This window comes from Rhinoraja longicauda, chromosome 7 (assembly GCF_053455715.1).
Source record: "Rhinoraja longicauda isolate Sanriku21f chromosome 7, sRhiLon1.1, whole genome shotgun sequence".
In the NCBI taxonomy this organism is placed as follows: domain Eukaryota; kingdom Metazoa; phylum Chordata; class Chondrichthyes; order Rajiformes; family Arhynchobatidae; genus Rhinoraja; species Rhinoraja longicauda.
In genome coordinates this window covers 45140432-45152593 of record NC_135959.1, presented here as the reverse complement: position 1 = coordinate 45152593, position 12162 = coordinate 45140432, and the positions used below count along the sequence as shown (strand labels likewise).

The 12162-nt window shown below is 42.8% G+C and overlaps 1 protein-coding gene across 4 annotated transcripts in view; it reads left to right on the top strand.

Moving 5' to 3' along the window:
- Window positions 1-12162, top strand: part of sgcg (sarcoglycan, gamma) — a 208918-nt gene that overhangs the window by 19868 nt on the left and 176888 nt on the right. For all 4 annotated transcript variants that reach the window (XM_078403076.1, XM_078403078.1, XM_078403075.1 and 1 more), the window contains exon 3: window positions 630-731. The gene's annotated coding sequence lies outside the window, so the exon portion shown is untranslated. The remainder of the gene's footprint in view (window positions 1-629; window positions 732-12162) is intronic.

Here is a 12162-nt window from a genome sequence, read left to right as displayed (position 1 = left end):
ACTTACTATTCAAATTTTGCCTTATAGTCATTTAGCCATATAGCATGGAAACAGACCCTTCGGCCCAACATGCCCACACCACCAACATGTCCCATCTACACTAATCCCACCTGCCTGCGTTTGGCCCATTTCTCTCTATACCTATCCTATCCATAAACCCGTCTAAATGTTTCTTAAACATTGCCATGGTACCTGCACAACTACCTCCTCTGGCAGCTCTTTCCATACACCCACCACCCTTTGTGTAAAAAGAAAGTTAGCCCTCAGTTTGCTATTGAATCTTTCCCCCCTCACCTTAAACCTATGTCCTCTAGTTCTCAATTCACCTACTCTAGGCAAGGGACTCAGTGCGTTTACCCGATCAATTCCTCTTATGATTTTGTACACCTCTCTAAGATTTCGCCTTGTCCTCCCGCGCTTCAAGGAATATAGTCCCAGCCTGCTCAACCTCTCCCTATAGCTCAGGCCCCCGAGTCCTGGCAACATCCTCGTAAATCTCTGCACGCTTTCCAGTTTGACAACATTGAAAACTGAACACAATGCTCCACATGTGGCCTCACCAAGCTCTTCTATAACTTTTCCTTTAATGTGCTTTTTTTTTAAACAAACGTCATCATTCTTTTGCACAGGACCAGAATCTCAAGGACAAGTTACATGTTTGCATATTGAGGACTAGGAAGACAATGCTCACCAGATTGATGGATTCAGTTTGAAGAAGAAGATAAAAGAATGTGAGTAGTACAGTCTTCATACTGCTTCAAAGCTCCTCAATAATACCTTGTTATCACACTTGCTCTGTTGATGTTTTATTTAAATTTATTACAGCTCTTCAATTTTTTGCTCTTTAAAATGTGAAGGAAATGTGGAGTTCATTAAAAACAATAACTGTTTCATGATTCTTCCAGACCTATTTGTTTTGTACTTTGAGAGAGAGTTTGAGTATGTTTAGAATTGGAATGAGTTTCCCAATGAGGGGGAGACCTTTTCATTTCATTTCCAAGCTCTGTCCCTGCCAATCTCCATGGTATTTTCATCTTTATTAGTAAAAATGGGAAATGTTAGAAATACTCAGCAGTGTAGGCAATGTTTAAGTTTTAGTTTAGTTAATGTTTGGGATTTATTTTAGGTTTATTATTCTCATGTACAATATTGTACAGTGAAACGCTTTGTTTTAGACTTATAGACTTTAGAGATACAGCGTAGAAACAGGCCCTTCGGCCCACCGAGTGTGCGCTGAACACTAATTGCCCCACACACTAACACACTAGCACTATCCTACACACTACGGAAAATTTGCAGTTTTTTACCAAAGCCAATTATCCTACAAACCTGTATGTCTTTGGAATGTGGAGGAAACCGGAGCACCGAGAAAAACCCCTACTAACCAGTCATATCAGATAATACTAAACATAAATACAATCAAGTCAAACTCTGATACAATAGATAGAGCAAAGGGGAAGATACAGAGTGCAGAATATAGTTCTCAGCATTGTAACGCCCCAGTTCCATAGACAAAGTCCAAGGTTTGCAATGGGGTAGAGGTGAATCGTACAGTACCCGACCATTCAGAAGCCTGATAGCAGCGGGGAAGAAAAAGTTCCTGCGTCTGGTGGTGCATGCTTTCAAGCTTCTGTATCTTGCCAGCAGTCAAATATAACAATCAGAGCTGGGCATAGATGGAGATATAGCAAGTTTAATTGGGGGAGGCAGGAGAAAGAGATTAAGATTAACTGACAAATGGGATTATTATGCAAGGTAAACAGAGAGATCAGAGTGACAGTGGGATGGAGAATTAAGGGGGTCGGCAGGAAGTTGCTTGCAATCACACTTGCAGCGTGAACAATAATGTTTTGCAAAGCAGTCACCCAATCTATATTTGGTCTTCCCTAACATAAAAGAGAATATTTATGAGTGATGAATTCAGCATATCAAATTGCCGAAAGTACAAGTAAATCATTTCACTTTACTGAGATTTTTATTTGAAAAGCTTAAATTTGATTCTTCATGAAAGAATGCATGCCAAGCAGTCAGAAGAGAGCAATCAATAAAAGGATTCATTAGACGAGGAAATCACAATACATTTGTGTGAATCCTGTCATAGTGCACCAGACTCAGGAACAGCTTCTTCCCCTCTGCTATCAGGCTTCTGAATGGTCCTTCAATAAGCTAGGGTATTGTCTGATTCACCTCTACGTCATTGCAGATATTGGACATTATCTTTGGAACTGATGCGCTACAATGCCGAGAACTACATTTTACAATCTGAATCTTTCCCTTTGCTCTCCCTATCGTACTTGAGTTGCCTTGATTGTATTTATGTTTAGAATGGGTGGCATGCAAAACAAAGCTTTTCACTGCACCTCATTACACGTGACAATAATAAACCTAAACCTCATTTGATATTAAAAAATGCTTGCAGATGTGGCATGGTGGCGCAGCGGTAGTTGCTACCTTCCAGGGCCAGGGGCACTGGTTCGATCCTGACCACAGGTGCTGTTTGTATGGAGTTTGTCCGTTCTCCCGTGATCTGCATGGGTTTTCTCCGGGTTCTCCAGTTTTCTCCCACACTCCAAAGATGTGCAGGTTTGTCGGCTAATTGGCTTGGTAAAATTGTCCCCAGTGCCTGTAGGATAGTGTTAGTTTGCGGGGATCGCTGGTCGGCGCGGACTCGGTGGGCTAAAGTGCCAGTTTCCACACTGTATGACTCTAACTAGTGTGAACATGTGATCGCTGGTCTAAACTAAGAAAAACTAATGTTATGTGGCAGAGCTTAAACCATAACAATTGTTAACTAGCCCCAAATTCAGCTGCTATTTTTTAAAGGCATTGTGTTGTGCTGAACCATTAGCATAATGGTTAAAAGGAATTCTCTTTGTAACCAGCGCACGCAACTGCATTTCACTTTCAGCTGTCATCAAAGACGAGTCATACATTGGGCTGTGTGTCATTTGCCTGTGACTAATGCCTTCACACTGGTCCCCTTTTAGCTTTAGTTTAGTTTAAAGATACAGTTTGGAAACAGTCCCTTTTGCCCACCGTCCATGTCAACCAGCGATCATATGTTCACACTAGTTAGTCATACGGTGTGGAAACAGGGTCCTTGGCCCAACTTGCCCACACCGTACCAACATGTCCCATCTGCACTAGTCCCACCTGCCTGCGATTCGCTCATATCCCAATTAACCTGTCCTATCCATGTACCTGTCTAAATGATTCTTAAATGTTGCCATAGTACCTGCCTTAACTACCTCCTCCAGCATCTCGTTCCATACACCCCCACCCTGAGTTACCCCTCAGATTCTTATTAAATCTTTCCCCCTTCACCTTAAAGTTCCAATATAACAGTTCTATGTTATCCCACTTTCTCAGCCACTCCCTAAACACTGGGGGCAATTTACAGAGGCCAATTAACCTACAAACCTGCACGTATTCGGGATGTGGGAAGAAAATGGAGCTCCCAAAACCACGCGGTCACTGGGAGAACGCGCAAACTTCACGCAAACAGCACCCAAAGTCAGGATTTAACTTGTATCTCTGGCACTGTGTGCCACTATGCCCTTTAGGTTTAATTTCATTATTGTCACGTGTACTGAGGTACAGTGAAATGCTTTGTTTTGCATGCAATCCAAACAGATCAGATAATACTACACATAAATATAATCAAGTCAAGCCCAAGTACAATAGATGGAGCAAAGGAGAGGATACAGAGTGCAGAATGGCCTTGACATGCCACCAGTTTAGTTCTTGTCCTCACCTCTTCCCCCCCCACATGTAGAGACTGCTGGTGGGTTAAGAAATATTTGAGTGTTGTCCAGAAACCTGCTATCTATATAACATTACCTAAGAATAGTTTAGTTTAGAGATACAGCTTGGAAACAGGCCCAACCCTGTCCACACTGACCATCAATCACCCACATATCAGTCCTATCCTACACGCCAGGGACAATTTCAAAAGCCAATTAACCTATAAACCTGCACGTCTTTGGAATGTGGGAGGAAAACCCTTGCGGTCACAGGGAGAACATGCAAACTCCTAAAAGACAGCACCCGTAGTCAGGATTGAACCCGGGCCGCTGGTGCTGTAAGGCAACAACTCTACCGTTGCGCGACCGTGCTGCCCTGAGTTCTAAATATCACTTGGACACTTTTCATGTCATTTATATAATTCCACGATGTACCTAAGATTTGACATGGGGAATATTATGCGGATGACAAGAGCACAGAAAAGTGAGTTTGATTTACCTTTAAGACTTGGACAGGCCTTCAACTTATCCAATAATCTTCCTGTTATTTTGCATCCTATTTTACTTGTTCCTCATAAATTTGCTGTCAAAATGCGTCTGGAATTCATGGGAGCGATGTTGGACGTATCTTAAAATGTGGGATGGTTTTCCAACCAGAGAGATGAAATGTTCATATGTTCTTGAAATGCAATAAATATGTCAATATAAGATTGCAGTGCTTTTTTTGATATAAATTACAGAAGAATCAAAACTTTATATTATATCTACAAATAATAATTAAAGGTGTTCAAACGCTTGGTGGTAATATAGTGAACAAATGAACAGTGAAATAGGCACTTACAACCTTTGGATTAAATTTTTTTTATTTAATTAAATTTAATTTTTTATGAATTCCAGAATTTCAGCTTTTCATGATATAGTTACTACTCCAGGGATTTTTGAAGGATTATTTTTTCCCCAGGATTCTCATCATATTTATCAATGATTACGGTGCACAGTGCAATTAAAATGTAAGCACCTGTCATGTTTTTTTCTTTAACATGCGTTTAGACTTTAGGTTTTCGAGATACAGTGTGGAAGCAGGTTCTTCAACCCACCTAGTCCACGCCGACCAGCAATCACCCTGTACACCAGCACAATCCTACCCACTAGGGACAATTTACAATTTTACCAAAGCCAATTAACCCACAAACCTGTACGTCTTTGGAGTGTGGGAGGAAACTGGAGCACCAGGGGACAACCCAGGGAGAAAGTACAAACTCCGTACAGACAGTACCCATAGTCAGTAACGAATTTGGGTCTCTGGCACTGGTAAGGCAGCAACTCTACTGCTGTGCCACTGTGCCACATTCTGATAGAATCATAAAGATATATACTGTATATGAACGAAGAGGACTATTCACCTGCTGAAGTGCCCATTTACTTTTTCTTTAATGGTTCTCTGAGTGCTCTTGAGGAACATGCCTCACTTGTCCGTCTTTAATGTAGGTTAGAAATACAGCATGGCCTACCGAGTCCATTCCGATCCTCAATCACCTATTCAGACTTGTTCCATGTTATCCAACATTCTCATCCACTCTCTACACACCTGGGACAATTTACTGAGGCCATTTAACCTACAAACCCGCAGGTCTTTGGGCTGTGGGAGGAAACTGGAGTTCCCGGAGGAAATCCATGTGGTCACGGGGAGAACATACAAACTCCACTCACAGACAGCACCCAAGATCAGGATCGAACCCAGGTCTCTGGCGCTGTGAGGCAGCAGCACTACTCGCTGCACCACTGTGCCACCGGGTTTACTGCAAATTATGAATTTTCTGGTCTAATCCCATTAGTTTTCAGAAATGTCCTTTTGTCTGACAATCAAATTGATTTAAGTTATGTTTTGGATTTACAATGTCTTTTTACAATTTTTTATACGATAAGGTCACATTTTATGCACCCGCTTCAAATGCCAAAGCCTAAGTTTTCTTATTTTTCATAATGCAAACTATTAATGGAAAATAGAGTATGGAACAGTGCAGCACTGGACTTTATTCCTTGGAGGGCAGGAGGATGAGGGGTGATCTCGTAGAGGTGTACAAGATGATGAGGGGAATAGATAAGGGTAAATGCAGTGTTTTACACAGAGTAGGGGAATCAAGAACCAGGGGCTATAGGTTTAAGGTGAGAGGGGAAATATTTAATATGAACCTTAGGTGGTAAATATGTGGAATGAGCTGTCAGAGGAAGTAGTTGAGGCAGATACTATAAAATCATTTAATGGCTCAATGGTTCTTTATTGTTACATATGCACTGCACAGTGAAATTCTTGCACTTAAATTCTTGCATTTAAAAGGCATTTGGACAGGTACGTGGATAGGAAAGGTTTAGAGGGATATGGGCCAAGTGTGGGCAGATGGGACTAGTATAAGTGGGGCATCTTGGTCGGCATGGTAGAGTTGGGCCGAAGGACCTGTTTCCGCGCCTAATGACGCTATGACACAAGAACAGGCTCTAAGGCCTACAATGTCTGTACTGATCTTTATGCCATGATTAACTCTTATCTGCATGCACATACAGTAATCCATATCCCTCCTCTAGAGGTTACCTAAAGTTGGAGAATTCATTGGACCATTGGATTGAAAGCCACCAAGTGGAATATGAGGTGTTGTTCCTCCAGTTTGCGTGTGACCTCCGCAGATGTGAGAATGTTAGTCACAGTTTAAGAATAAGGGGTAGGCCATTTAGGACTGAGATGAGGAAAAACGTCTTCACCCAGAGAGTTGTGAATCCTCTGCCATAGAAGGCAGTGGAGGCGAATTCGCTGGATGTTTTCAAGAGAGAGTTAGATTTAGCTGTTAGGGCTAAAGGAATCGAGGGATATGTGGAAAAAGCAGGAACAGGGTACTAATTTTGAATGATCAGCCATGATCATATTTAATGCCGGTGCTGGCTCGAAGGGCCGAATGGCCTACTCGTGCACCTATTTTTCTATGTTTCTAAGTTCACTTGGTATTGCACATGAATTTTCCCCTTATCGCTGCAGCCATTTTGCTACAAGATTGTTGGAAACATCTTTCAGAGGATATTGTTGATCGCATGTTGGAATCACAGCATCTCATGTGGAATAATTCATGAAATCCCCACCCGACGGGGATCGAAGCCGTGGACCCCTTGCAATTTCAGATTTTGCCATTACAGTGGGGAGTTAACTAAAAATGAGTGGAAAGTCAAAGGAAAAAGTAAATAACTGGCATGTCAGTATTGGCTATCTTGATAGCGTTCTTGACCCTGAGTCACAAAGCTGGGGTTAAAGTCTCACTCCAGAGATTTGAGGGAAAAAAACCTTGGCTGACATTTCAGTGCACTATTGCGAAAGTTCTACATTGTAAGATTTGTGGCTTTTCAACTAATTAGTTTGACCGGGCGGTGTCTACCCTCCTTGGTAGGCTTGTATGATCCAATGCACAAAACAAACCGCTGGAGGAACTCAGCAGGTCAGAGAATGGACAGGCAGACGATTAGAGGATTGCGTTCAGTTTTGGTCACCCTATTATAGGAAAGATGTTGTTAAGCTGGAAAAGGTGCCGAGAAGATTTCCAAGGATGTTGTCAGGACTTAGAAGGGCTGAGCTACATGGAGGAATTGAGCAGGTTAAGGTTCTTCCTTGGAGCACAGAAGGACGTTATAGAGGTGTATCAGATCATGAGAAGAATAGATGGGGTAAATGCAAGAATAGAAATTCAAGCTATAAGTATATAAGATCATGAAGGAAATAGATAGGGGAATGCACAGAGTCTTCTACCCAGAGTAGGGGAATCAAGAACCAGAGAACATGGGTTTAAAGTGAGAGTGAAATACAGCCAGTGAAATACTGATTGTTTCGGTTTATTATTGTCACGTGCACCAAGATACAGTGAAAAACTTTGTTTGCGTGTCCAGTCAAACCATACTACTCATGAGTGCAATCAAGCCATACACAAGTTCCACAGGAATACATAGGGTAAATGCCCAGTCTTTTACCCAGAGTAGGAGAATCAAGAGCCAGATGACATAAGCTTAATATGAGGGGGGGATTTAATAGGAATCTGAGGGGCAAATATTTTACACAAAGGGTGGTAATTGTGGGCAACAAGCTACCAGAGGAGGTAGTTGAGGCCGGTAATCTCACAGCATTTAAGAGTCTTTAGGTATATGGATAGGATAGGTTTGGAGGGATGGGCCAAATGTAGGCAGGTTTAGTTTAGTTTAGAGATACAGCATGGAAACAGGTCCTTCAGCCCACCGAGTCAGCGCCGACTAGCAATCCCCGCACATTAACACTACCCTACACACACACTAGGAACAATTTTTACATTTATACCAAGCCAATTAACCTACAAACTTGTACGTCTTTGGAGTGTGGGAGGAAACCGAAGATCTTGAAGAAAACCCAAGCGGTTACGAGGAGAATGTACAAACTCCATACAGACAGCCTCCGTAGTCAGGATCGAACCCGGGTCTCTGGCGCTGAAAGTGCTGTAAGGCAGCAACTCCACCTCTGCGCCACCGCGCCGCTAGGTGGGACTAGTGGAGGTGGGGCGTGTTAGTCGGCGTGGGCAAGTTGGGACAATTACTCTATGACAACATTTTGGGTCGGGTCAATCCAATGTCCGTTTATTTAAAAAGAACATGAGAGTTATCTTGTTATTCGTTTATTGTTGTTTGGGGGCGTTTACACTGGGTGAATTTGTGCCGCCCATCCACTAAAGTGACTACAATTCAAATGGCAATTTTTACCATTGGAGACGCTATAACTGAAATTGCTAACATAATGAAACAAATCACCACATTTAACAACTAGGCAGTCATGGTTTTCAGAACTGCATCTTTAGCTCATTTAACCATTGTTCTTTAGCAGATTAATAACATTGTTTCAACTGTGTAATTACCTAGCTAAATTTTAGGTACTGAGTAGTTACATTCTCATTATACACTGGTTTATGGCTTCTGAAAATCTTTTAAATACTCCTTTGATGGAGTTTTGTCAAAATAAAACATGATCGAAATATTATGTGACTGAATTCCTGATGTTTTGAATCTTTAATAATGCTGTTAAATATACAACACTTTGTACATTATTTTGCAGCAATTCAAACTTGCCTGATAATAGTCTAACTAAATGAAAACATAAATGAGTTTCAACATTGTCTAAATTGTGCTACGGGTGCATATAGTTTAAGAAAATAACTGCAGATGCTGGTATATAGTTCAATATAGTGCATATAGTTCAATGCTTGCTAAAGAAACAGATGCTTTGGTGGCATTTATGGGGCATTTAGATTGGCAGGTATTGGAGGGATATGGATCACATGCAAGCAGAGGAGATTAGTTTAAATTGGCATTTTGTGTGGTCTGGACATTGTGGGCTGAGGGCCTGTTCTTGTGATGTCCTGTGGGACCCTTCTTTAGACATTTCCGTTTGAGACCCTTTTTCTAAAGAAGGGACTCGACCCAAAATGTCACCTATCCATGTTCAGAGATGCTGCTTGACCCGCTGAGTTACTCCAGCACTTTGTGTCCTTTTGTGTATTAACTAGCATCTGCGGTTCTATGTTGCTGCAGGTTTATGAGGTGCTGCTTACGTAACCTGGGTGAATAATTGCAGTGCATCTAGTTAACGATTCATACTGCAGCTCCGATACTTTGGTAGTACAGGAAGTGAATGTTTATGTGGTGGGTGAGATGTTAATAGATCAAGCTGCGTTGTCCTCAATGATGTTTAGGTTCATTGTTGTCACGTGTACCGAGGTACAGCGAAAAGCTTTATTGTATGCTATTCAAACAGATCAGATAGCAAAATACATAAATACAGTCAAATCAAACTCAAGGTCAATAGGTAGAGCAAAGGGCAAGGAAGATACAGAGTGCAAAATATAGTTCTCAACATTGGAGCACATCAGTTCCAGAGACAAAGTCCAATGTCCACAATGAGGTTGAGGTGAATCGGACAGCACCCTAGCTAATGGAAGAAGCGGTCAGAAGCCTGATAATGGAGGGGGAGAAGCTGCAACTGAGTTTGGCATTGTACAAGCTTCTGTACCTTTTCTGGTAACACTTATGGCTTATTAGCTTGTCCCGATTAACACATGATGAAGAATGACCATGATAAAGAGGTGGACAGTTACTGAAGTCAAAAGAAGGGAAGACCAAGATGGGACAGTGTTTGATGTTGAGCTTCATGAGTGTTCTGTAAAGTAGACTAGTTGCACTAAACTTCATTGGAGATGGCAGAAAACATTGGTGGTGGGGGGGTGGTATGCTGTGTGGTTTGGTGTCGGGTCATTCACTGTAGGATATTTGCCCTCTGACCTACTTTATCATGACGATGTGCATCCAATGAAGTGTCAGGTGAATGATCATCCCTGGGAAGTTGATGGTTGAGGTCGGTGACAGTAGTGTCCCCGATTGTGAAGGGTAGACTTATAAACCAAGTCCTTTGTTGAAGATAGTCATTTCTTGATATCTGTGTGGGACATGTGCCACCGGCCATTTTTCACCCCCTACCTCAATGTTGATTCATATTCTGATGAGTTATGAATGGGATAGAGCACAGTATGATCATTATGCCTCCAAATCAGCCCTTTTATTAGAGGAAGGTCATTGATGAAGCTGCTCAGGACAGGGACATGAGCAGGTTCTGGATCTGCTTCAGTGATGGCACGAATGTATGAAAATGGATCATCCACTTTGGATCATAAAACCATAAAAATCATAAGACACAGGAGCAGAATTAGGCCATCGAGTTTCCTCTGCCATTCGATCATGGCTGATCAATTTTTCTTTCTTAATCACATTCTCCTGCCTTCTCCTTGTAACCTTTGATATCCTTACTAATCAAGAACTGATCAATCCCTGCTTTAAAAATACCCATTGACTTGGCATCCACCACCATTTGTGGCAATGAATTCCACAGATTTGCCACCATCTGGCTAAAGAAATTCCTCCTCATCATTTTTCTAAAAGTTTGTTCTTTTATTCTGAGGCTGTGCCCTCTGGTCGTAAACTCTGCCACTACTAGAAAAATCCTCTCCACATCCACACTATCAAGGCCTATACGTCTGGTAGAAAGTGCTGGAATAACTCGGTGGGTCAGGCAGTATCTCTGGAGAGAGACACAAATGCTGGAGTAATTCAGTGGGGCAGGCAGCATCTCTTGAGAACATGATAGGTGACGTTTTGGTTCGGCTCCCTATCAAATATATGATACTCACTGGGGTCCTTGATTGGTGATAAGGATGTTGTTCTTGAAACATGCCTGGGAAGGAACTGCAGATGCTGGTTTACACCAAAGATCCCCACCAAGCTCATCACCAAACTCCACCAGCTAGGCCTCAGCTCGTCGTTATGCGACTGGATCCTGGACTTCCTGCTGGAGCGACCGCAGGCAGTGAGAATGGCCCCGCACCTGTCCTCCACTATCACCCTGAGTACCGGCACACCACAGGGCTGTGTTCTGAGCCCCATGCTCTACTCCCTATTCACACACGACTGTGTTCCTGCCTTCGACACCCACACCATTGTCAAGTTTGCAGACGACACAACGGTGATCAGGCTGATCACCAACGGTGATGAAACAAAATACAGAGCGGAGGTGCAGAACCTGGCAGACTGGTGCTCTGATAACAACCTGCCCCTAAATACCACCAAGACCAAGGAGCTGATCATCAACTTCCATAGGTCACACAATGGGGAATACGCCCCGATCCTTATCAATGGGGTCAGTGTGGAGAGAGTGTCCAGCTTCAAGTTTCTGGGCACTCACATTTCGGAGGACCTAACGTGGTCCACTAACACTGCTGCGCTGGTCAAGAAGGCACAGCAACGACTGTTCTACCTGAGAACACTGAAAAAGTCTGGTCTGCCCCAACAGCTGCTGATGACATTCTACCGCTGCACCAGAGAGAGCATCCTAACACATGGCATCCCTGTGTGGTATCTCAGCTGCACGGAGGCAGAGAGGAGAGCTCTTCAGCGGGTAGTCTATAGAGCTCAGAAGACTATCGGAACACAGCTACCATCCTTGGAGGGCATCTACAGCACACGATGCCGCAGAAAAGCCACCAGCATCCAGAAATACTCTTCACACCCCTGCAACAGTCTGTTCGAACTTCTACTATCGGGCAGACGATACAAGGCCTTCTATGCCGGCACCTCCAGATTCAGGAACAGCTTCATCCCCAGGGCCACAGCTGCTATGAAGCGGTCCTGCTGAGCTGGATGGTCACATCGCACAGTGAACCGGCACAGATCTACTTGCACTTTATTCTGTTTTAAAACTGTTCTAATTTGTTTCATTGGGTTGTTTAAATTAATACTGATTAGCTAATTGATTTATTGCATCGTATGGGAGGCGCATTCCCAATCTCGTGAATACTTTTAACTGAATCATCCATGG